General features: G+C 54.1%; 2 long non-coding RNA genes across 3 annotated transcripts; one reads left to right on the top strand and one right to left on the bottom strand.

Moving 5' to 3' along the window:
* Positions 1 to 472: 472 nt before the first annotated feature.
* On the bottom strand, positions 473 to 3,429 carry LOC109499480. Its single transcript, XR_002156756.3, has 2 exons — positions 3,213 to 3,429; positions 473 to 823 (listed from the first exon to the last, which is right to left on the bottom strand). It is a non-coding gene; the product is annotated as an uncharacterized LOC109499480 (long non-coding RNA).
* A 10,839-nt stretch (positions 3,430 to 14,268) lies between these two features.
* On the top strand, positions 14,269 to 19,773 carry LOC109499479. Of its 2 annotated transcripts, none has more exons than XR_006596173.1 (3): positions 14,269 to 14,634; positions 18,424 to 18,629; positions 19,509 to 19,773. It is a non-coding gene; the product is annotated as an uncharacterized LOC109499479 (long non-coding RNA). The 2 variants fall into 2 exon arrangements; XR_006596174.1 differs by lacking the exon at positions 14,269 to 14,634 and adding an exon at positions 16,103 to 17,396.
* Positions 19,774 to 21,460: the final 1,687 nt, after the last annotated feature.

The raw sequence follows: 21,460 nt of genomic DNA, 5'->3' as shown, positions 1-21,460 counted from the left end.
TCAGTCCCTCCCCTCCCTGACCCCAAATGTCAGCCTTGGACGGAGGCTGATGCTAGAAACGGATATGACCTTGAACTTCTCTATCAAGCCCAAGTCCAGGTCCTGTTTTCTTCAGCGAAGGAAGTCCCCAAAGAGGCTTGTGGCCAAGGTCTGTCTCCCAGTATGGGGGGGGGGGGCGCGGTCTGGACAGTGCATCACGGGGTCCACCATGTTGGGTGATTTTCTAGCTTTGCCATCGCAGCCAAATTGCCTAACCTCTCTGAGCTTGGGTGTCCTCAGCTGCAAAATAGCACGAGCTACAGTTCTTGAAACTTTTGGTCTCAGGACCCCCCCTGCTCTCTTAAAAAGCTACCGAGGACCCCCCAACACCTTTTGTTTGTGTGTGTTATATCTACTGACGTTTAGAAATTAAAAACTGGGAATGTGTGGGAGCAGTTATTAACTTATTAAAAATAATGACAGACCTCTCACGTGTTGGTATAAAGAACACGTTTGCTACTTCAAAGTAATCGGCGAAAAGGGTGGCATCGTCGTGTTTCTGCCGATCTCTTTACCATCTGGTTGAACAGAGTCAATCTGTTGCGGTGGATCGCGTGCTTGAAGTGCATGAAGGAAACTCGCGCCTCACAGATACGTAGCTACAAGACAGAGGGTTTAAAAGGCTTTCCAGGTCACTTCCTCGGAGTGCACAAAACCCGACAAGTGGTGGTACCTGAGCCGTCTCAATGTGGGATCTGAAAACCTGTTGATGAACTTTCTTTTTCTTGGTTGCAAAAAATCCTTTGGTCCGTCTCCCACGTTGTTCCTTCTTCTTTTTTTTTTCCTGAGGTACAATTAACACACACACGATGTTATGTTAGTTTCAGAGCCATCCAACCGTTCTATGTATCACTCAGTGCTCACCACGACGAGTGTATCCCTCCGGATGGGTCATTGACCCACGTGTGATTTTGAAACACCGTGTATCCATCATTTATAAAGTGCTGGCTCACCGACCGATGACAAGCTTTGACACGTGTAATCACACATCAAAACCTCACATTCGGGGCGCCTGAGTGGCTCAGTCGGTTAAGCGGCCGACTTCGGCTCAGGTCATGATCTCGCGGTCCGTGGGTTCGAGCCCCGCGTCGGGCTGACAGCTCGGGGCCTGGAGCCTGTTTCAGCTTCTGTGTCTCCCTCTTTCTCTGACCCTCCCCTGTTCATGCTCTCTCTCTGTCTCAAAAATAAATAAATGTTAAAAAAAATAAAACAAAAAAAAACAAAAAAAACCTCACATTCGTTAATCTCACCACCAGTGTCAAGTCTTTAAGTATGGGGAAGCAAGCTCACAATGGCGGCTGCAAGCTTCCCAAAATTCTAAATTTCATCAAAAGCTCCTATCTTCTTACTGGCAGCAGGCACTACTGTGCGCTGTGGATCCTGATGCGACAGGCTCGCTTCGTCCATTTTCAGAAAATACCCCCGGTCCAAGTCTGCATAACCGTGCCTAGCCTGCCAACCACTCTTTGAACTCAAAATGGTGCTTCGTGAAGAAGGCAGTGATCTCAGCTCACAATCAAGCAATTGTACAGTCACTCTTCCTCAAGGCAATAACCACACTTGAGTCTGCAGAGGGAGTGCCTTGGGTATACTTCCCCTTCTGTCCCACAGGCTGTTAAAAAGATGTGTACTTGAGGGTGGAGATTGAATAAGATTGATGATTTAAAAACAATGTAACGTTTATTTATTTTTGAGACAGAGAGACAGAGCATGAGCAGGGAAGGGATAGAGAGAGAGGGAGACACAGAACCCGAAGCAGGCTCCAGGCTCTGAGCCATCAGCACAGAGCCCGATGCAGGGTTCGAACTCATGAACCTCGAGATCATGACCTGAGCCGAAGCCGGTCGCTTAATCGACTGAGCCACCAGGTGCCCTTGATTTTTTTTTTTTTTTTTTTTACCGTAAGTGTATAGCAGAAACCATGCAATGACTAGTAGCACACTTTGGGGCCAGCACTTCTGTTCCAGGTAAGGAATCAGCAGTTTTGTTCACCAATGGCTTTGTACCATTGGTGAAATATCAACACAGTGAAACACAATTTAGTATTAGTAGTAATATTAATATTGGGATACTATGTAGTATTAGTATCACTAGGGACATAGTTTTTACCTCACAGACCTTGGGGAACCCCTAGGTCCCATGGGCCATTCTTTGAGAACCGCTGATATTAAAAAAAAAAAAAAAAAAAAAAAGTATGGTATTTGGAATCAGATAGACCAGAGCTAGAATCTGAAATTGTCCCAGCTCTGTGATAGCCAGCCATTTGCTTAACTTCTCTGATCCCCAGTTTCCTCTTCCAGAAAATGGGGATTATGTTACCTGCCTCACAGGGTTATCTTGAGACTCAAATAAAACAGTGTCTGTGAAAGTGCCTGATACAATGCTGGGCATGTAGCAGCCTCTTCACAAACGTACCTTCCCCTCTGTTATGTAATGAGCCGTGTCCCCCCAAATTCCCATCTTGAAGTCCCTACCCCAATGTTACTGTGTTTGGAGATAGGGACTTTACGGAGGTAATCAGGTTAAATGAGGTTATAAGGTAGAACTCTCATCAAACAGCACTGGTGTCCTCACGAGAAGAGGAAGAGACACCAGAGATCTCTCTCTTTCTATCTGGCCCTCTAGGGTCATGTGAGGACACGGTGAGAAGGTGGTTGTCTATGAGCCAGGAAGGATACTCTCAAAGAAATTTGCTGGCCCTTGATCATGGACTTCTAGCTTCCAAAACTATGGGAAAATAAATGCCTAACGTCCAAGCCCCCTTGTCGGTGGTATTTTGTTGTAGCAGCCCAAGCAGACTACTGTACCCTCCCCATACCCTTTTCCCAAGGGCCTTGTATTGTTGGTTTGTATGGTTTGAGAGTCCTTTGTTAGCTGGGAAGAGCTGGGTATGAGCAGATAATACTAATGTTAGAAACTCTGTTCCCAGATAGTCCTTGGACTAAGCTCTGGCCTCAAGGATCATGCCTTGAAGGAGATTTCTGATGACAACATTGTAAGAAGCCCGTGGAAAATTCGGATGCTGGGTATTTGGAAACCATACTGGGAAGAAAGCAATTTTCTAGTTGATTCTCTGAGACAATATATAGTAGAAAGATTGCCGGGGTGGTTTTTTAACTACCAAAAGCCAAAGAGAATCTGCCTGAAGTCCTAAAGCCATCTAGCAGACTCACCAAAGCAGGTTTGTCACATGGGGACATTAGCAGCCCATTTGATGGTGATGGGGGTGGTGGCAGTGGTGGTGGTGATAACAGTGATGATGGTGGTGATGCTGATGATACTGACACAGATCATGATGACAGTGACAATGTCAGTGATGGTAATGACAGTGATGGTGGTGATGGCGAAGGTGGTGACAATAAAAATGATTGTGATGAAGATGGTGATGTGAAGTGATGGTGGTGGTGGTGGTGATGATGGTGATGGTGATGGTGATGATGGTGATGGTGATGATGATGGTGATGGTGGTGGTGATGATGGTGATGATGATGACAATGGTGATGATATGGTGACGGTGATGACGATGATGATGATGGTGATGGTGATGATGGTGATGATGATGGTGGTGGTGATGATGGTGATGATGATGACAATGGTGATGATATGGTAATGATGATGATGATGATGATGCTGGTGATGGTGATGGCAATGACGATGATGATGATGGTGATGGTGATGGCGATGACGATGATGATGATGGTGATGGTGATGATGATGGTGATGATGATGGTGATGGTGGTGGTGATGATGGTGATGGTAGTGATGATGATGGTGATGATGACGATGGTGATGGTGATGATGGTGATGATGATGGTGGTGGTGATGATGGTGATGATGATGACAATGGTGATGATATGGTGATGATGATGACGATGGTGATGATGATGATGGTGATGGTGATGATGGTGATGATGATGACGGTGATAATGATGATGATGATGATGCTGGTGATGGTGATGATGACAATAAAACAATTACAGCATTACCTTTTTGAACATCAACCATATGGAAGGAACTATGCCAAGTCCTTTACCTGAGGCAGCTCATTCCACGAGAGGTAATATCCGACAGGCATATTATACCTATTTTACAGGTAAGGAAACTGAGTCCATAGAGGCTGAGTAACTTGCCCAAGGGCACATGGCTGGTAAGTGGCTGAGCTCTATTCTTTTCATGTGTCCCCAAAGTAATTTCTTTTCTCTCCTCTTCTCTTCCTTTCCTTAGTTTGTTAGTACTACTCTACCCAGGGTAGCAGTAGACTGAAATCCCTGTGTGGGGTTGTAGGGAGAAGAAGCTAAGTGACACTGCTTCCTCTATGGTGGAAGACGTCAGACTCTCCTGGACAGTAGGTTCTGCAGATGAGGAAGAGAGGAAGCTGCTACCCCCACACCTCAAGCAGGTAGGTGGCGGGCAGGGAACCGACCCGTTACATGTCCCAGGCCTTGACCCAGGCTCCTGGCTCCTCCCTACCACCTCTGGGGACAGGGCGGAGGGGCATTACTAGGCCTTTGTGACCACTGGAAATGTGATGCTCAGAGAGGTTAAGTGACTGGGACGAGGCCTCACAGCCGCCATGTGGCCGTGCTGGGGGTGCTAGGACCTAAGGCGACCCTTCCTTGTTATAACAACAACCGCAGCACCTACGGTCCATCCGGCCTCTTCCCCCAGGGTCTGGGCCCCGTCTTTTTACTCGCCCACCCCTCTGCCTTCTTCGATCAGTCCTACAGCCCCTTTTAGGTCATGCCGGACCTGTCTTTTTACTCCCTGGGCACAACTCCATTTCACAATGGGGATACTGAGGCACAGAAATGTTACGCGAAGGCCACCTGGCTGGTGAGAAGCTGGGATTTGAACCCAGGCCATCCAGCTCTGAGCCCACATCCCTAACCACCAGGCCCCGCTGCCTCCCGTGACTTCCTGGGACGGTTGGACCGGAGTGGCTTCCCAGGCCCTCGCACGTTGCCCCTGGCCACCTCTGCGGCCTTGATCTCTACCACACTCCCCTTGCTCTTTGCAAGCCACACAAGCTTTCTCCTGTCTCAGGGCCTTTGCACTTGCTGCACTCTCTGCCTGGAATGTGCTTCCTCTGGCCCTTCTCCCAGGGTCTCTGGCCCCAGCTCGTGTCACCTCCTCACACGCTTTCTCTGATCATGAGCTCCTCCAAGAGGTCCCTTCCTCCCTGCCAGTAAGACCCTGCTTGTATCCTCACTGCCTGAAGACACCTTGTCTCAACTCACTTAAGGGCCGTCTGTGTTTACCTCTCACTGGGGCAGGGGCAGGTCTTGTCCGTGAGCCCCACAGTCCCAGGGCTATGCCTGGCACAGAGCAGGGGCTCAATTAACACTCGTCAGGTGAATACCGAATTTGGAGGATGCTATGGTGTAAATGTTTGTGTTCTCCCCAAAGTTCACAGATGAAATCCTCACCCCTAAGGCACTAGTATTAGGGGGTGGGGACTTGGGGTGGAGCTCTCATGAATGGGATTAGTGCCCTTACAAAAGAGACCCCAAGAATCTCCCTCACCCCTTCTCTCCTGCGAGGTCACAGTGAGGAGATGGCTGTCAATGAGGAAGCAAGCCCTCACTGCACACCAAATCTGTTGCGGCCATGATCGTGGACATCCGCAAGGAGATACTGCCTCCAAATGCATGCATTTTCTGAAAATGTACAGCCCCTTTCCTGCAGGAAAGGAAAGTCTAGCCCCTTCTCCAGTTTGGAAAAGTGTTCTTCAGTGTTGTTTTCTGACATGGAATTTGCCTGGAAGAGGCCTCAGAAGAGACACCTGGCCTCCGGGCACCCTCTTACTGATTGCAAGGTGGCCTTGTCCCAGGAGACAGAAACCTGTGACCATGGGACCCTCCTCTTTGGGGGGCATCCCTGGGGGGCTCACACTAGGAAGAGCTGTGGGTGGGGCCGGCTTGCTGGAGTTTAAACCCCTGAAGAACTTGGATCATTACCCCCTGGGCGAGAGCCCCGTAGCCCTCCTGTGATCCGGCCACGATGTAAAGGGGCTCAGACTAGCCTCCTGGATGGGGTGCGGCCACATGGCCAGGATGGAGCCCAGGCAGCCTCCCGCTGGCTCAGGCCCCCAGGACGAGAGGGAAGCCAGCCCAGCTGCCAGCTGAGCAACCCCAGCCAACAATTCGGGGGCGGAAGAGCCACCCAGCTTGGCCCAGCCAACCCATGGGATCGTGAGATATAACCAGTCACTGCTGTCGCAAGCCTCTGTGCTATGGAAGGGTGACGGATGACAGAAACAACTCCTGAGTACTTCTGCGTGCACTTCCTAAAACTAAGGACTTTCTTTCACAGAACCCCTTGCAGTTATTAAAGTCAGGAGATTTAGGGCCACCTCGGTGGCTGAGTCCGTTAAGTGTCCAACTCTTGATTTCGGCTCAGGTCACGATCTCACGATTCATGGGATCGAGACCCGCCTCGGGCTCTGTGCTGACAGTGTGGAGCCTGCTTTGGGATTCTCTCTCTCCCTCTCTCTGGCCCTCCCCTGAGCACACACACTCTCTCTCTCTCAAAACAAACAAACAAATAAATAAGTAAATAAATAATTTTTAAATAAACATTTTAAAAACTACATTAAGGGGGCACCTGGGTGGCTCAGTCGGTTGAGCATTTGACTTTTGCTCAGATCATGATCTCACGGTTTGTGGGTTTGAGCCCCACATCGGGTTCTGTGCTGACAGCTCGGAGCCTGGAGCCTCCTTCAGATTCTGTGTGTCTCTCTCTCTCTCTGCCCTGCCCCTGCTTGCTCTCTGTCTCTGTCTCTCTCAAAAACAAATAAACATTAAAGAAATCTGTTAAAAATGCATTAAAGTCAAGAAACGTAACATTCGCACGATGTTATTATCTAATCCATAGTCCTTATTCAGATTTTACCTGTTGTCCCAATAATGCCCCTTAACAACATTTTGTCCTCCAGCCCGGGATCTTTTAAACAGATTTGCTTCTGTAGGCGGGGCGTGTCCACATACAATTGACGAACAGGAGGGCCGGCTGCCAGAGATAAAATACATCACTTCTCCAAGCAGCTCAAAAGACACAGGGATTGTCCATCCCCCCGGCCCTGGGCCCTAGAGCTCCCCACGGGTGCGCAGCCCTTGGCGGGGAAGCCCTGCTCACGCGGAGAAAACCCACTTTTCAGACTCACAGAACGGGGTCGGTCTCCCTGACTTCGCCCCAACTAGCTCTGTGACCCCTACCTGAGGGGCCCACCCCCGGAGCCTCAGTTTCCCACCTGCAAAAGTCACCACTTCCCAGATGCCCCAGGCAGAGCGGGGTAGGAGGCAGATGTTCAATCAGTGACGGTCTTCATCCTTCCTCTCGGACGCAGTGGGAGTCTTAGGGGTGAGCTACATACATTTTGGCTCAGGAAAGGCTCAGTACCCACAGATGGAAAAACAAACGTTCGGTTCTAAAGAAAACTGCACGTTCCAGGGACCACATTGGCTTCCTGGTCTAAACGCGGTACGCTAGGCCCCAGCGATCGCCTCCCCGCCGTGCCCAGAAACGTTTATTGACCAAACTGCAATTTCATTAGCGGTTTCAGGGAGACACGGAGGCCACAGTGGCTAATGTAAACTCTTCCAGCCTTACAAATTACGCCCCTCTTGGAATCTGATTCAGTGGTGGATGTGGTCCGCTCCCCCCGCCCCCACACCCAACCTTTTCATCCCCAGATTTCCGCTTCGAAGTGCGCTTTGGGATTTGGCCTCGCTATCTGTCCACCTCCTGCACGGCCCCCTGCAGAATTCATAAAGGAACCCAGAGGCCACCCATCACACAGCAGGGGCACGGGGGTAATGACAGGGCCCGCCACCGCGAGCAGGGCCCTTGGCAAAAGATGAAAGGCCCCGTCCTTTCATTAATGGTGACTGCCTGGAGGACCCCTGGCGGGGTGGGACGGGAGGCCCCTAGAATGCTCTCTCAACGCCCACTGAGCCCAAGAAAGGCACCTGTGAGGAAGGGAGGGGTGGTGGCCGTGGTCCGGGTGTTCCTCCTACAGGAGCTCCCCCCTGCCACCTGTAGCATCAGGCAAGTTAGCCCCGTTCAGCCGGTGACATCAGGCTCAGAGAGCTGTGCACGCCTAGGTCTGCCCGGTATGGAGGCTCCTCTCTTGTGCTTCAACGCCTGCTCTCTGGAACTAGACCGCCTGGTTCAAACCCCAGCTGCGCCCCTCGGTAGGACTTCGGACTGTGGGATCTAACACCTGGAACCTCGGTTTCCCCGCCTGTGAAGTGGCCACGGGAGGACAGCTTTGTGCAAAGGTTGCCAGACCAGGGCTTATACCCCAGAGCCTGCCCTGCAGGAAGTGCGGTGAGCCACCGCGTCCTTCCCCCATCCAAGTGTCCAAACACCGTTAGACATAAACAATGTGTTTTTATTTCTACTGAGGTAAGATTCCCACAGCGTAAAGTTAACCGTTGCCAAGTGCGCCATTCGGCGGCGGCGAATGCGTTCACCGCGCGGTGCAACCGTAACCAAGATCTAGTTCCAAAACGCTCCCAGCACCCCAAAGGGAAAGCCCGTCCCTCCCCGCTGTCCCCTCCCCCAGCCCCTGACAGCCGCCAAGGTGCCTTCTGTTCCTGCGGGCCTGTCAGTCTACGCCATTTCATGTGAACGGAGCTGAGCAGTAAGTCTTGCTTTCGCGTCTGGCTTCCGGCACTTGGCATCACGGCTCACAGGGCGCCCACCCGTAGCCTGTACCAGTGCTTGACTCCCCTTTTCCCTGGATCCATAACTACTCCACTGCATGAATACGCCGGACTTTGGGAATCCGTTCGTTCACCAGCTGATGGACATTTGGGCTGTGTCTCCCTCTTGGATATTTTGAACAACGCTGCTGCGAACATTCACGTACACGTCTTTCTGTAGACATCGGTTTTCCTTCCTCTCACGTATATACCTTAGCAGTGAAGTCACCGGGGCACGTGATCATTTTTTTTTTTAACGTTTATTTATTTTTGAGACAGAGAGAGACAGAGCATGAACAGGGGAGGGGCAGAGAGAGAGGGAGACACAGAATCGGAAACAGGCTCCAGGCTCTGAGCCATCAGCACAGAGCCCGAAGCGGGGCTCGAACTCACGGACCGCGAGATCGTGACCTGAGTTGAAGTCGGACGCTTAACCGACTGAGCCACCCAGGCGCCCCTCATTTTATGTTTAGCTTTTTGAGACATCACCAAACGATTTTCCACAGTGGCTTTACCACCTTACATCTCCACCAACCCGATGTCTCCACACCCTCGCCAACACTTGCAATCTTCCATGTGGTGATCACAGCCAGCCTTGTGGGGGTGACAGGGTAACCCCGTGGTTTTTAAGTGACGCACAGGCGTGACTTTTGGTTTTTCCCATGAGCGTTGACTGCTCTGTGTTGACTGACCTCTGTGAGCTCCGGAGACTCGGGGTCTAGACGAGGGCTGAGCCTCTCCGTGCCTCAGTTTCCATCTCTGTCACAGGACCTGGTTGGTCTGGATCCGTGTTTCTCAAGTGACCTCCGTGGGGACAGCAGACAGAACAGGACTCAGAACCTCTGCCACCAAGATGGAATTGTGCAGACCCTGGCTTGAGTCTCGGAGGAAGAAAAGATGAGTCATTCGCGTGAACTTGGCTCCATCTGGAGTTTGTCTTCTTCTACGTGGAGTCCTAAACACAGTTGGAAGGGATCTGGCCCTGGCTATCTGGGGCTGTCATGTTAACGTCTTCAGGCAGAGCCCCCCGCCTTCCTGGCAAGCAGAAAGCTCTCGAGCCAGATCGGAGACACGGGAAGTCCCTTCCTGCTTGTCAGTCCAGGCCTCTCCGGCCACCATCCCTGGCCCGAGTGGGCCCCAGAAACCCCTGTGGCCATGCGGAATATTCTAGGCCCCTCTGTTCCTCAGGAGGAAACATGTTTTCGTCTCAGCCATGTGTCTACTGCTCCCTGCCATGCTTTTGTTCATGCTGCCCAGAACACCGTTCCCCACCTTCTTCACCCAGCCTGTTTCTACAGATCCCTGAAGATAGTTCATCACCTCTCCCTCCAGGAAGCCTTCTTGGATGCCCCACCTGGATCATGGGTCCCTCCCCTGTGTGCCCGGGGCCTCCTCTGTCATGGCACTCTTGACCCTGTTTCAAGCACTTTCTGTTACACCAGATTCCTCCACTGGGCTGTGAGTTCTTTGACTTAGGAACTGTGGGGTTCATGTCAAGGTCCCTCGTACCCAGGGAGGCCGCGTCTGGGATAAAGTGCCCATGGGACGTGGCGGTGTCTTGCCCTCAAGTGTCCTCTGGGACCCAGGCCTTCCCCATTGTATGCAGTCCTGGTGTTCAGGCAATCATGGTGCCTGATCTGATTGGGCCTTGAACCGGGCACGTGACCCAGGCTGGGCTGATCAGACACTCTCTCCCGAGAATTTTTTTTTAAATTTTTTTTTTAACGTTTATTTATTTTTGAGACAGAGAGAGACAGAGCATGAAGGGGGGAGGGGCAGAGAGAGAGGGAGACACAGAATCGGAAACAGGCTCCAGGCTCCGAGCCATCAGCCCAGAGCCCGACGCGGGGCTCGAACCCACGAACCATGAGATCGTGCCCTGAGCTGAAGTCGGACGCTTAACCGACTGCGCCACCCAGGCGCCCCACTCCCGAGAATTTCAAGCACGGTAGAGTAACACCGGGTGGAATTAGGGCAGACACAGAGTTGACCTCTCCTTACTCCTGCGACCCAGAAGCCCAGACTACCCCAGTTCCTGTCTTTCTCACGCCTCGCGGTCCAGCGTGTCTCCACTTCTGTGAACCGCCCTAAATCTTGGAAGTGAACGTCTTCGGTTTCATCGGGCCTCTACCACCGCCCATCTCTGTTGCTTGCCTCCAGAGAACCCTGGCAGACTCGACACGCCCGTATCGGTTCCATAGATGCCTGGAAGGGTAAAAGAGGGAGTGCAGTCTGGAGGGCAGAGCGAGCCGATCAGATGGGACGGGAGGAAGGAAGAGAAGGCCCTTCCGGCAGAGCGAGATGCAGGCAAGGACGCCCCAGGAATCCGCACGCTGCCCGGAACGCTGGAGCAAAGGGGGATACGAGGGTTCCTGCCTGCGACATCCAGCCCGAAACTCACCGTCGGGCGGACCCCCTCCCCGCCAGCTCCCGCCTGCATGTGGGAAGCAGGCTCCAGCGGTCCTCCCTGGAGCACGGCCCTCACGGGGCTGCTGGAGGATGGAAGCCACCCCTGGTGGCAAATGTAAGTCCCAGGGACCCTCTTCCACCATCTCGGCCCCCTTTCCTTTGTGTTCTTTGCGGTTTCCTACAAAACAGAGAGATGCCCAAGAGGACACAGTAGCTTCAGGCAGTGGGAGCGGGGAGAGGAGGGAGCTGGGAATGAGGCTTTGGACGATGCCCCTCTTCCCAAGCTTTCGGCGGAGAACTTGGAGCTCAGGAGGGGGCCCCACGGCCAGTTGAGGTCCCTGCTGGGCAACCAAAGGTCCCACGCGGCCAATAACTTGCTGAGGCAGAACTGTCTTACTTCAATAAAAACTGACAGTCTCTCCCTGAAGCCTTTCAAAAGGTGGGCTCCAGATGGATTAAAGCCTCAGATGTGAATGTTACAATAAAAAGCCAATCAAAGAAAGCCCACGAAGATACCTCTGCACCGAAGAACAGAATGATTCTACTCCAAAAGACACTCAAAGCACAAGACAGAAGGGAGAGAAAACAGTGACGGATTCGACTGCACGAAAAAGACGGGTCCCTGTTCGTGAAAGGCAGCGACCACGGGCAAAGGCAGCACGCACAGCACCCGGGCAACAGTCAGGTAGGACAGACGAGTGCTTACTGGGCCGAGCAGACCGGGGACTGTCACGGCACAGTAAGAAGAAAAAGACAGAAGAGCTGAGAGAAAGCTAGACAAAAGGGCAGCAGAAGAGAGGTCTACGTGGCCGACAAGAATGACAAGAGATGTTCACGTGGCGACTTTCGAAGCGAGACTGCAGACTCACGAGAAAGGCCACAGGTCCCCCAGCGGACACTCTGATGTTGGCCGGAGTGTCTTGGAGAGGCGGGAGCTCTCGGGCACCGCCAACGAGCCGCGCCGCCCTGGCGACACCCCGGGTCCCTGAGACCCACCCCGGGGTCCAGAATCATGGATGCTGAGAGCACTTGTCACATGGATCCCTGGCGGGGGGGGGGGGGGTGGGCAGGACACCGATGTCCCCAGTGGCACTGGTCACGGACACCGGGGATGGGGACAGCCTGGTGCCTCCGCCTCACTGGGGACGTGTGGTTGGCCAGGATAGGGACTCCAGGTGGACTGCACCTGAGGGCGGAGCAGGAAGTGAAGGAACCAAGGTGACATCTGAGGTCCCAGAGTAGGGCTTGCGTTTCCCGTTTTAACCCCCGTTTTTGCCACTTTCTGGCCGGCTGAACTGGAGCAAGTGAACCCCCCGAGCCTCCGCCTTGTCATCCGCGCTAAGGAGCAAGGAACAACGACACGGCGTCTGGCATCCTAGGGGATCAGGTGAGTCGAGTCCCGGGGCAGCAAGATCCCCGCGTCCAGCCCACAGTAGGTGCTCAGCAAACAGTAGTTCCCGGCGCTTGCACACATGTGATCTGCCGCCAGCCAGGCAAGGCTCGTGGAGAGGAGGCCACCAGCCCTCGCTCCTCTGAGATCGCCCGCCACCCCCCAGTGTCCCCGGAACCTTGTGGGCACCGCGTTCTTCATTTGTTTTATGGTCTTGCGGTCGCCTCCCTGCACCCCCGAGCCCTGTCCTGCCACAGGAAATTCAGCAGGGCTGATCCGGAGGTCAGAGTGGCCCTCTGCAGCGTCTGTTCCTTCCTGCCCACCCCCACCCCGCTGTTGGGGGCCCTGATTAGCCCGGGTATTGGATGACCCCGGCTTTTCTTCCCCTACCCCGCAAGGGTTAATCAGCCTTCCTGCTGGGCGGCTGGGCGGCTCGGAAGGAGGCAGCAGGGCGGCCTGATGGCAGGAGGCTTTCATTACTTTGATGGGATACATGTGCTCGGCTTTATCTCCGGCCCTTTCTCCGTAATTCAGCGCTTGAACGTCTCAGCTGTCGGCCAGGTCTGCAGACAATTGCTCGGGGTAATACTATCCGGAAAAAGCTGATAAAACGCAGATGTGGCAAGGCCTCTGAAATTTGCGGTTTGCTAAGTAGTTTGCTGCCATGCTTGCCCGTGGCCAGGGCGGCTTCCCCGCGAGGCTGGGAACCGAGGGGGTGGGAGTTGCATTTTTGGTAAGTGAAAGGTTGAATAGAGGAAGTGACTGCAGAATTTTTTTTTTTTCTTTTTGCTAGAATTAGGAAGATTGGCAAAGAGAAAGTAGACGGGAATGTGACCGTACCATGGGATTTGCAAGTTCACTGGCCCCTCTGCTCCCTCCCTACCTGGCTCTGCAGGGGCGGCTCCAGGACTGGGGGTGGGGCGGGGGAGGGGGGGGAGGGGACGGGCACCCCGGGCTTCCTGTGTGGGCGTGGTGCTGCTGGGTTTCCTGGGAGGAAGCTGGTGTGACCTTGGACAAGTCACCCCACCTCCCTCTTGCTCGGCCGACTCAACAGAAAAACCACACCGCCACCAATAACTTCAGGCGGTCCCCGTGTGTGACGTCCCTGCACGATGTCAGGCACACAGTAGGTGCTCAAGGAATGTTGGGGGAGTTCCTTGCCGTGCCTTCCCCTCACCTAGCTTCCCAGGCAACCCTGAAGAGTAAGAGAACAGGATACCGACAGGAAGGTGCTGGGTCCCATTTGAGGGGTGGGCGAGGAGGGGCCGGGCTGTTGGCCCCCAAAACCGTGACTTCCCAGGCCAAAGCCGCTATGCTGGACCCCTTGGGTGAAACGATGACCACTGGGGTCTTCCTGGCCCCAAGGAGGGTTAGAACAGTGCCCCGTCCACCCAAACCGTGTGCCCAAATCTCTAGGGCTCAGGCTCACGTGCAGATTCACATTCGGGAGGCGGCCTGCAGTTCTCACGAAGTCCCAGCCACGTGGTACCACGGCCCCAGGACCACACTGCGCGTGGCCCAGAGGTGGGAGGACCTCAAGGCATCAGGCTGGAGAGAGGCTTTGGGCCCTTCTGGTCCTTCCTCTCTCAGCCCCCAGGAAGTCTCTGCTGACCAGAGAGGGCAGGCAGTATGGCCGATGTTGCCCAGCATGCCAGAGGCAGAGGCAGGCTGATGGGGGGGCGGGGAGGGCATGGGGACGACCTTCACGCCTGGCTCAGGGTTTTCCTTGTGATGCTTCTGGTGACCCCCCCCCCCCCACAAACACACACACACTTCCTTGACTGGCCGAGAGCTATTTTCAGACGGTGAGGGTATCCACTCAAAACTGTCCCAGAGAGAGCACCCTTCAAAGTGCCCTTCCCGAATTGCCCTTATGACCAAGGAAATAGCACACAGGTTGATATCACGAGGTACCGCCCTAGAGCACACAGGCCGGCTCATAGCAGCAGCTGCCACCGTCCGTTCGTGGACCTCAGGCCCCCATCCGTGTGCAGACACCTTCAAGTAGAGGGACAATCGCACAGGAATGGAAAGGCGGCCGCTGTCGCAGGGGTGATTGATCTGAAGCTCTCTTCTGTCCTGATGCTTAAGGTAAGAATAGTCAGCACACATCAGGCCCCTCGCTGCATCTTTACCTCTCGTCCCTGAAGTCAGTTGGCCACACCCATCTCCAGAGGAGAGACACGGAGTCCCCGAAACGTGAAGTCATTTCTTTCTGAGTCAGCCGGCTGGCCGGGGCAGAGCCCGGACCCCAACCCAAGCTGGTTGAGGAGTGCCGGCCCTCCCAAGTCCGCACGGTCGCCTCTGATCTGTGCCACGCCGCCCGGGACAGACAAACGCGACCCTGGGGTCAGCAGGCAGGCACTTCAGGGCACTCCAAAATTCAGGGCCCAACTGTTCCTCCCTGGAGGCGGGCAGCCCGCAATTAGAGGGTCCCTTTGCAGTTCCCGCCTTCCAGAGAAAGAGGGCGTCTCTCCCCCTGCGGGGTGTGGGCAGGGCTGGTAGCAATTTTCCCACAATGTGTAAATTAGTCAATCTCCGAGTCTGTAAACGGGGGCCTTTGAAGGGTCCTTAATGAAGCAACTCCATTAGGGCTTAATGACGGCTGCCTCGGGCCTTACTGGACCCAGTGCCTTTTGATGTCTCGGGGCCACGGGTTGGAGGCACGACTTATCTCGGTGCCCCGGCAGGCTTAAAAAAAAAAAAAAAAAAAAAAAAGGCAAAAGCCCCCTTAGAGAAGTTGAAAAATTTTTAATGAAAAAAGTTAGTCCCTGGCCTGACTGATGTTGGCACTTCAAAGCCACTGCGCACTAAATTGTTGTAGACTGCTTAATTCAAAAGTGCTCCCTTGCCCGTGACAGCCCAATGGTGACAAAATACAATTGGCAACAGGAGCTGGACAAGATCAAAGGCTGGCTATTGTAATAGTTTTGTTCCATGAAGAATTGCTGATTGTCAGGAGTTTTTAAGCCTTTTTCTCTCTTCTTTTTTTTTTCTTTCTTTTTTTCTTTTCTTTCTTTCTTTTCTTCTTTCTTCCTTTTTCTTTCTCTTTCTTTTCTTCTTTCTTTCTTTTCTCTTTCTTTTTCTTTCTTTTCTTTCTTCTTTCTTTCTTTCTTTCTTTCTTTCTTTCTTTCTTTCTTTCTTTCTTTCTTTCCCTTCTTTTTTCTTTCCTTACCCCCTCCCCGCCGCCGCCCCAGCCTCCAGCATCATCTCAGGATCCTCTCGTTCAGAATCAGTGCACACAAATACGTGTAATTACACCCCCGGATAATCCATTTCGGCTCACAGAGGCTGTGGCTGCCTGTCAGCCCCTCTCAAGGTTCGCGGGTCCGTGCGGCCGGTTGGGGGGTAAAAAAACTGGTTCTGTGTTTTTGTTCGAAAAGGTGCTGCGAGGCACCGGGGGTCAAAGCAGAGCCGGGACCTGTTCCTCGTCCTGGGAGCTACTTTAGGATTTATTTTAGATTAAACTGCTGCCTGCCTGAGCCCGGCGGGGTGCAGGGGTGATGAGGGCATCGCGGACTCGGCCGTGAGGTCCCTCTTGCCTATCTATACCTAGCTTTTCCTAGCCTCAGTTTCCCCAGCTGAGTAACCCAGGGTCTCATTTACTCACACAAATATTTACTGGGCTCTGACTTATGAAAACGCTGCCTTGTAGGGCTGTTTCAAGTGACCAGAGACAGTGAGTGTAAGAGTACTTTGTACCTAGACGTGCCCCCGCCACTCTCCTCCCATGCTTTGGGGGATCTGTTCTTGGTCTCTGGGCTGCACCTGGCTTCATAGGTCACGGTCATTCTCTAGGAACCCAGAACCCAGGATGAGATAGTCTGGCGAGTTATTTTCCAACTTCTACTTGGAGGCAGTGACAGGCAGAGGGACACCGTCTCTAGGCCTGCGTGTGGGTCCCCCCTCCCTTCTCAGCGGTATGACCCAACCCGATCACTTTTCCACCCCCACCCCCGGACCCTTACTTTCTTTCTCTGTACAAGGGGGATAATCCTCCCTGCCCTGCCAAACCTCACGCCTTTTTTCTGACCCGACCCAAGCCTCAGATAAGGAAAAGGATGGAAAAAGCCCTTCCTAAACGGCCAGGAGGCCACAAACATCCCCAAGCCAGTGCGTGCTATTTTCCACAATAAGCCGGAGGAGGCTACGGCTCTTTTGAGTTGGGTCAAGGCTGGGGATGACTGGGGACCGTCAGGAAAGCAAGAATGCTCCGGTTCCTTTTATTGCTTCAAATCTTAGTCACCAGGAAGCCGCCCCATGAAACGTACAAGCCTCGTATCATTTACTCGTCTTGAATTAATTAAGAAGCCCGGTATGGGGACAATTAGAGAAACCCTAGGCTGATGACATCGCCTCGTGATGGAATTTGTTCCTGCGTCCACTTTGCCTCTTGCGCATTCCTGCTGATACCGGCAGGTTTATTTTTCTCGAGACCAAGCATCTTGGACGTGGCGCGGGGCCTCACCGGAGACTCTGCACACATCTGGGGACACGCACGGCCCGGGAGGGCCGGGTTGAGGGTCACGCCGATATGCATCTGTTTCCTCGGCCGGTGTGTCTTACTTTTCTGTTTTAATTTCCTTTTCACCCAACCTCTCCTGCCCTGCCCCACCCTGGCCGACGTCCCTGTCTTTTGTTTGGAAATTCCACTGGGACCAAGCATTCTAAATCCCCAAACATCTAAAGCAAACATCCTAGGGTGGCATCGCTCTGAGGCCGACATGCGAAGGGCGCCGTCCGAAGGTCCGCAAGCCGTGCGAGGCCCACAGTTGACTCCGAGACCCGCCTGTGGACCGGGAAGGGACACACGGCTAGCCACAGACCGGCCTGCTCACCATAATCACGCCGAAGTATGCATGAACCCAGCTGAGCAATTATGAATAATTAAATCAATTAGAGACAGTCTAGCACCAGGGATTACGGCCGCTCGGGTGTGGGCCTCCGTAATATTTTAACAGTAAATGCAAGAGCCCCAGAGAGGTCTGGCAGAAAAGGGGGAACAAAAGCGTGTCCACATGCCAAGCCATGTTGCCTGGTGACCCTTCTCCACAGCATCGGCGGCCTTCCCAAGGAAAACAATGGTAATGAAATGCCAATAAAATATTTTGGGGGCAAGTATGAAAGCTTCAAAATGAGTTAATTAAAAACGGATAAAACATGAGTCTCTGCAAGTATGTTGAGTAAATTTAGTGCTTGGAATTTGACGGAAGGAAAAGGTTTTCCAGCATGAAGCAGAACTCTTTTAAAGGGGCAGGGCTGGGCCGGTGGGTCGTTTTCTTCTAAAACCAACCTCTGGCTGCTCGCGCCGCGGAAGGAAGCTCAGAGGGGGTAGATAGAGTAAGGCAGGACCGGCCGGCTGTCCGTGTTGCCACAGACCGGCCAGTGCACCTCTTTTTAGGTTGTCTGGGGAGTGGATGACTTAGAAGCCCGTTTGGGGCCTGCGCAGGGAACAAGGTAGTCGGAGAACATGTGCACCTGAGAGGCGCTGGCCGAGCAAAACCTTGACCCCCCTTTACTCTTGCTCGGCACAGAGTAAGCACCCATAAAAACCCAACAAGGGGCGGGGGGACTGAGAGAATCAGGGGCTATTGTCAGTTCTCTCGAAGGGGACCAAGCGGTCCAGATGGAGGAAGTGAGCCCCAAACCGAGGGCGGCTTTCTTGCACTTTCTTCTGGTGGAGGGGGGCTCCCTCTCTGCCGCTCGCTCGGTTGGCTTGAGTGCTGCTCCCAGAGGTATCGCCTCCCCAGTCCCACTGTCCCAGTAGCCTGCACAGGGCGGGGATCTCACTGGTTAACTGCGGACCAGCTAGGGGATAATCGGGGGTATGGCGGATCTAATGAAACCCACAGGAACATAATCTCTTCTCTGTTTTCTCAGTGTCTTGAGCCAAAGGCGTAAACACAGCCAACTTTGGCCCAGCAGAGAGATTTGAACGGAGCCCTCCCAGCGGCACAGGACAAATACGTCTTCTGAGGGACGACGCGCCCAGATTTGCTGACCGGAGCATCCGTGTTATTGGAGGAAAGCCCGGGAGAGCCAAGTGTCACCTCGAACGTGCTGAATCTAGCTCCGCTCTTACAAGGGTGAGAAGCAGCCGTGCCCTCCACCCTCTGGTCTTCCGAGGTACCAGTTAACACACAGCATTCGCTCCTCTCTGGGCCAACTTGGATGTGAGCACCCTCGTGTTGTAGATGAGGCCGCTGACCCTCGGAGAGGTCAAGGTGCCCGTAAAAGGGCAGGCCAAGGTGCCATCCCCTGTCTTTGTGGCTCCAAAGCCCACGCACGTAGCTCCTGCCTGAGGCCGCTTCTCGGCACAGGTGTGGAGAATATTGCGCTAATATCCCGGAGGATAGACGTACCCCCCAGTGACATGCTCCCCCAATTGAATGAGTTCAGGGTCCTCGTCTGGAATCCTAGAGGGTCGCCCCTCCCCCACGCACACCTGATTTTTCCCAAATCCCAGGGCTCTGGACATGGGATTTCCCAAGCCTTAATACTCTGAAGGGCAGGGGACTGTCATCGTCATTAGCCCTCACGTGGCACCAGCTCCCTACCCCCATCATCAGCTCCACTGGCGCACTGAGATTCCGGCCCCGAGGGGCCTTGAAAGGGCCCCCCAGCGCTTGTGAGAGTCTCGAGGGGACGTCTCGGGGTCAAGTGCTCTGCCTGCAGGCTGTGCTAAAGCTCACCTCCCCCACGTCTGCGTCTCTGTGTCCATTAGCGGTTCTGGCCCATCCTCTCAATGTCACCACTGAAGCCCTTGGTTCCCAAGGTCGCCACACAGAGGGTGCTCTGCGGTGAGATCCGGAGCAGGGGGGTGACAGCCTCCCTCCCGCTGTGGGCCACACTGCAGCGCTGCCCCGACCCTCCTGGAAAGGCCGTCCTCTCTCGGAACCTGCACGTGGGTCTGTCGAGGGGGTGGATTTGAGCGAAGCTGCAACGTCCTGGTCACTCTCTTCTAGGGACCTGGGCTTTGTCACTGGATTATTTTCTGCCAGCTGCCACCCACGAATAAGCAAACAATGGCTCATCGAGCGCATTCTCCCACGGCAGGCTCCTCAGCCGGCCAGACACCAGCCTCAGCGTGTTCCTCAACCATGTGCCAGACGTGCCCAGAGAGGTTTGCCCACCACCAGTGGACACCCTGTGGGCCCGTGCTGGGATCCTTCCTGCTCACGCGTGACACTTGGCAGAATGTCCTTGGTTCATATTAAGCACGGTATTAAAACATCCTTTTTTTAAAAAAGTTTATTTATTCATCAAGAGAGAGAGGGAGCTCAAGCGTGAGCAAGGGAGGAACGGGGGTGGGGGGGGGTGGGGCCGGGAATCCCAAACAGGCTCCAAGCTGTCAGCACAGAGCCCGACGCGGGGCTCGATCCCATGAACCGTGAGATCATGACCTGAGCAGAAACCAAGAGTCGGACGCCCAACCGATTGAGACACCCAGGTACCCCCAAAGACACCCTTATTTTTTTTTTATTTTTTTAAGGCTTATTCATATTTCAGAGACAGAGAGAGACAAAGCATGAGAGGCGGAGGGGCAGAGAGAGAGGGCGACACAGAACCCGAAGCAGGCTCCAGGCTCCGAGCTGTCAGCACGGAGCCCGACTCGGGGCTCGAACCCACAAATCGTGAGATCATGACCAGAGCTGAAGTCGGACGCTTAACCGACTGAGCCACCCGGGCGCCCCCGGACACCCTCACGGCTGTAAAGAACAGAGGCTTCTTGGCTGTGAGTTTGAAATCTGGCGTATGACGAGCTGCCCTGCCCTCCTCCAGCTGAACCGCTGCTGACAGTCAGGCAGATCAAAGCTCCCTTTGGGGTCTGGGGTTGGAAGCGAGTGCACTGTACCCGTTTAATTTGGTGGGTCCGAGGCTCCGAGTGGCTCTCCTGCGACACAGCAGAGGGAGGACTCTCTTCCCCATTCTCATGGCAAACAGGGGAATGAAAGGGCGGAAAGGAGACCCCAGACTGGCAAGCTTCCCCAAGGGCACCGTGCCCCTGCTGCCCGAGGGAGCGGGCGATCCGCCATCAGGGCAGTGCGATCCCACTGAAGCCTTGCTAAGCCCGAGTCATGAAAGGCGTCACTATTTTATCAGGAACACCGTGGAATCAGGGAATTTAAGGTGCCGTGTCTTTATTTGGTTTGCCCCCACGTGACAGCAGGGAGCGGGCAAATCCCAAGTCCACATTCTTGCAAATGCGGTCAGTTCCCTGCTGTGCTTTGCAGAGCTCCGGGGAGGGGCCCGGGGAGGGGGAGACCCGAGAGGACAGAGCTTGGGGTCCACCAGCTCAGCTCTGTACCTTCCCGCTTTGTAAACGGTGAGGTCTGGGTACAGGAAGGTTCTAGCGCCTGACGGAGAGGTCTGAAAATGCCACCACGCAGTGTCACTGGCAGATCGCCGTAAATAACCCCAGGCAGGGCGACAGACGAGGCAGCCAAGCCCTTTGCTGAAGGAAAAGGAAAACGCAGATCCCATTTTCCCAGGGTATGACAATGCCACACTGGCCTCCTGACAGTCCCAAGAGAGCAACAGCTCCGGGAACAGGAATGTTCCTTGCGTCTGATTTGCTCACGTGCCTCTGAGCCCTCGGCCCGTCCTGGCTCCAATCAGCCTGGGTGACTTTGATCAAGTCACTTCTCCTCTCTGGGCCTCAGTTTCCCCACGCGCATCATGAGGGGGTGGACTGCATGGTTGGCGGGCTCCCCGCAAGCTCGGCCATCCTAACCCTCCGTTCGCCAGGGTCCTCTTCCTGCCACCCCCTTGTCACCCTCTCCGGGCCCTGCCTCGGTCTCCAGGGGCCTCCAGCACCCCCACCTCCGGCCAGAGCCCCTACAAATCCAGACTTCCCCTCCTCCCCCGCCTTTCCCCTACAAGGCCACCGCAGAAAGCAGCAATGTGGACAGAAAGC

Source organism: Felis catus, chromosome B1, assembly GCF_018350175.1.
Source record: "Felis catus isolate Fca126 chromosome B1, F.catus_Fca126_mat1.0, whole genome shotgun sequence".
Lineage (NCBI taxonomy): Eukaryota > Metazoa > Chordata > Mammalia > Carnivora > Felidae > Felis > Felis catus.
The sequence above is the reverse complement of the archived record's forward strand: the minus strand, read 5'-3'. Positions and strand labels throughout refer to the sequence as shown.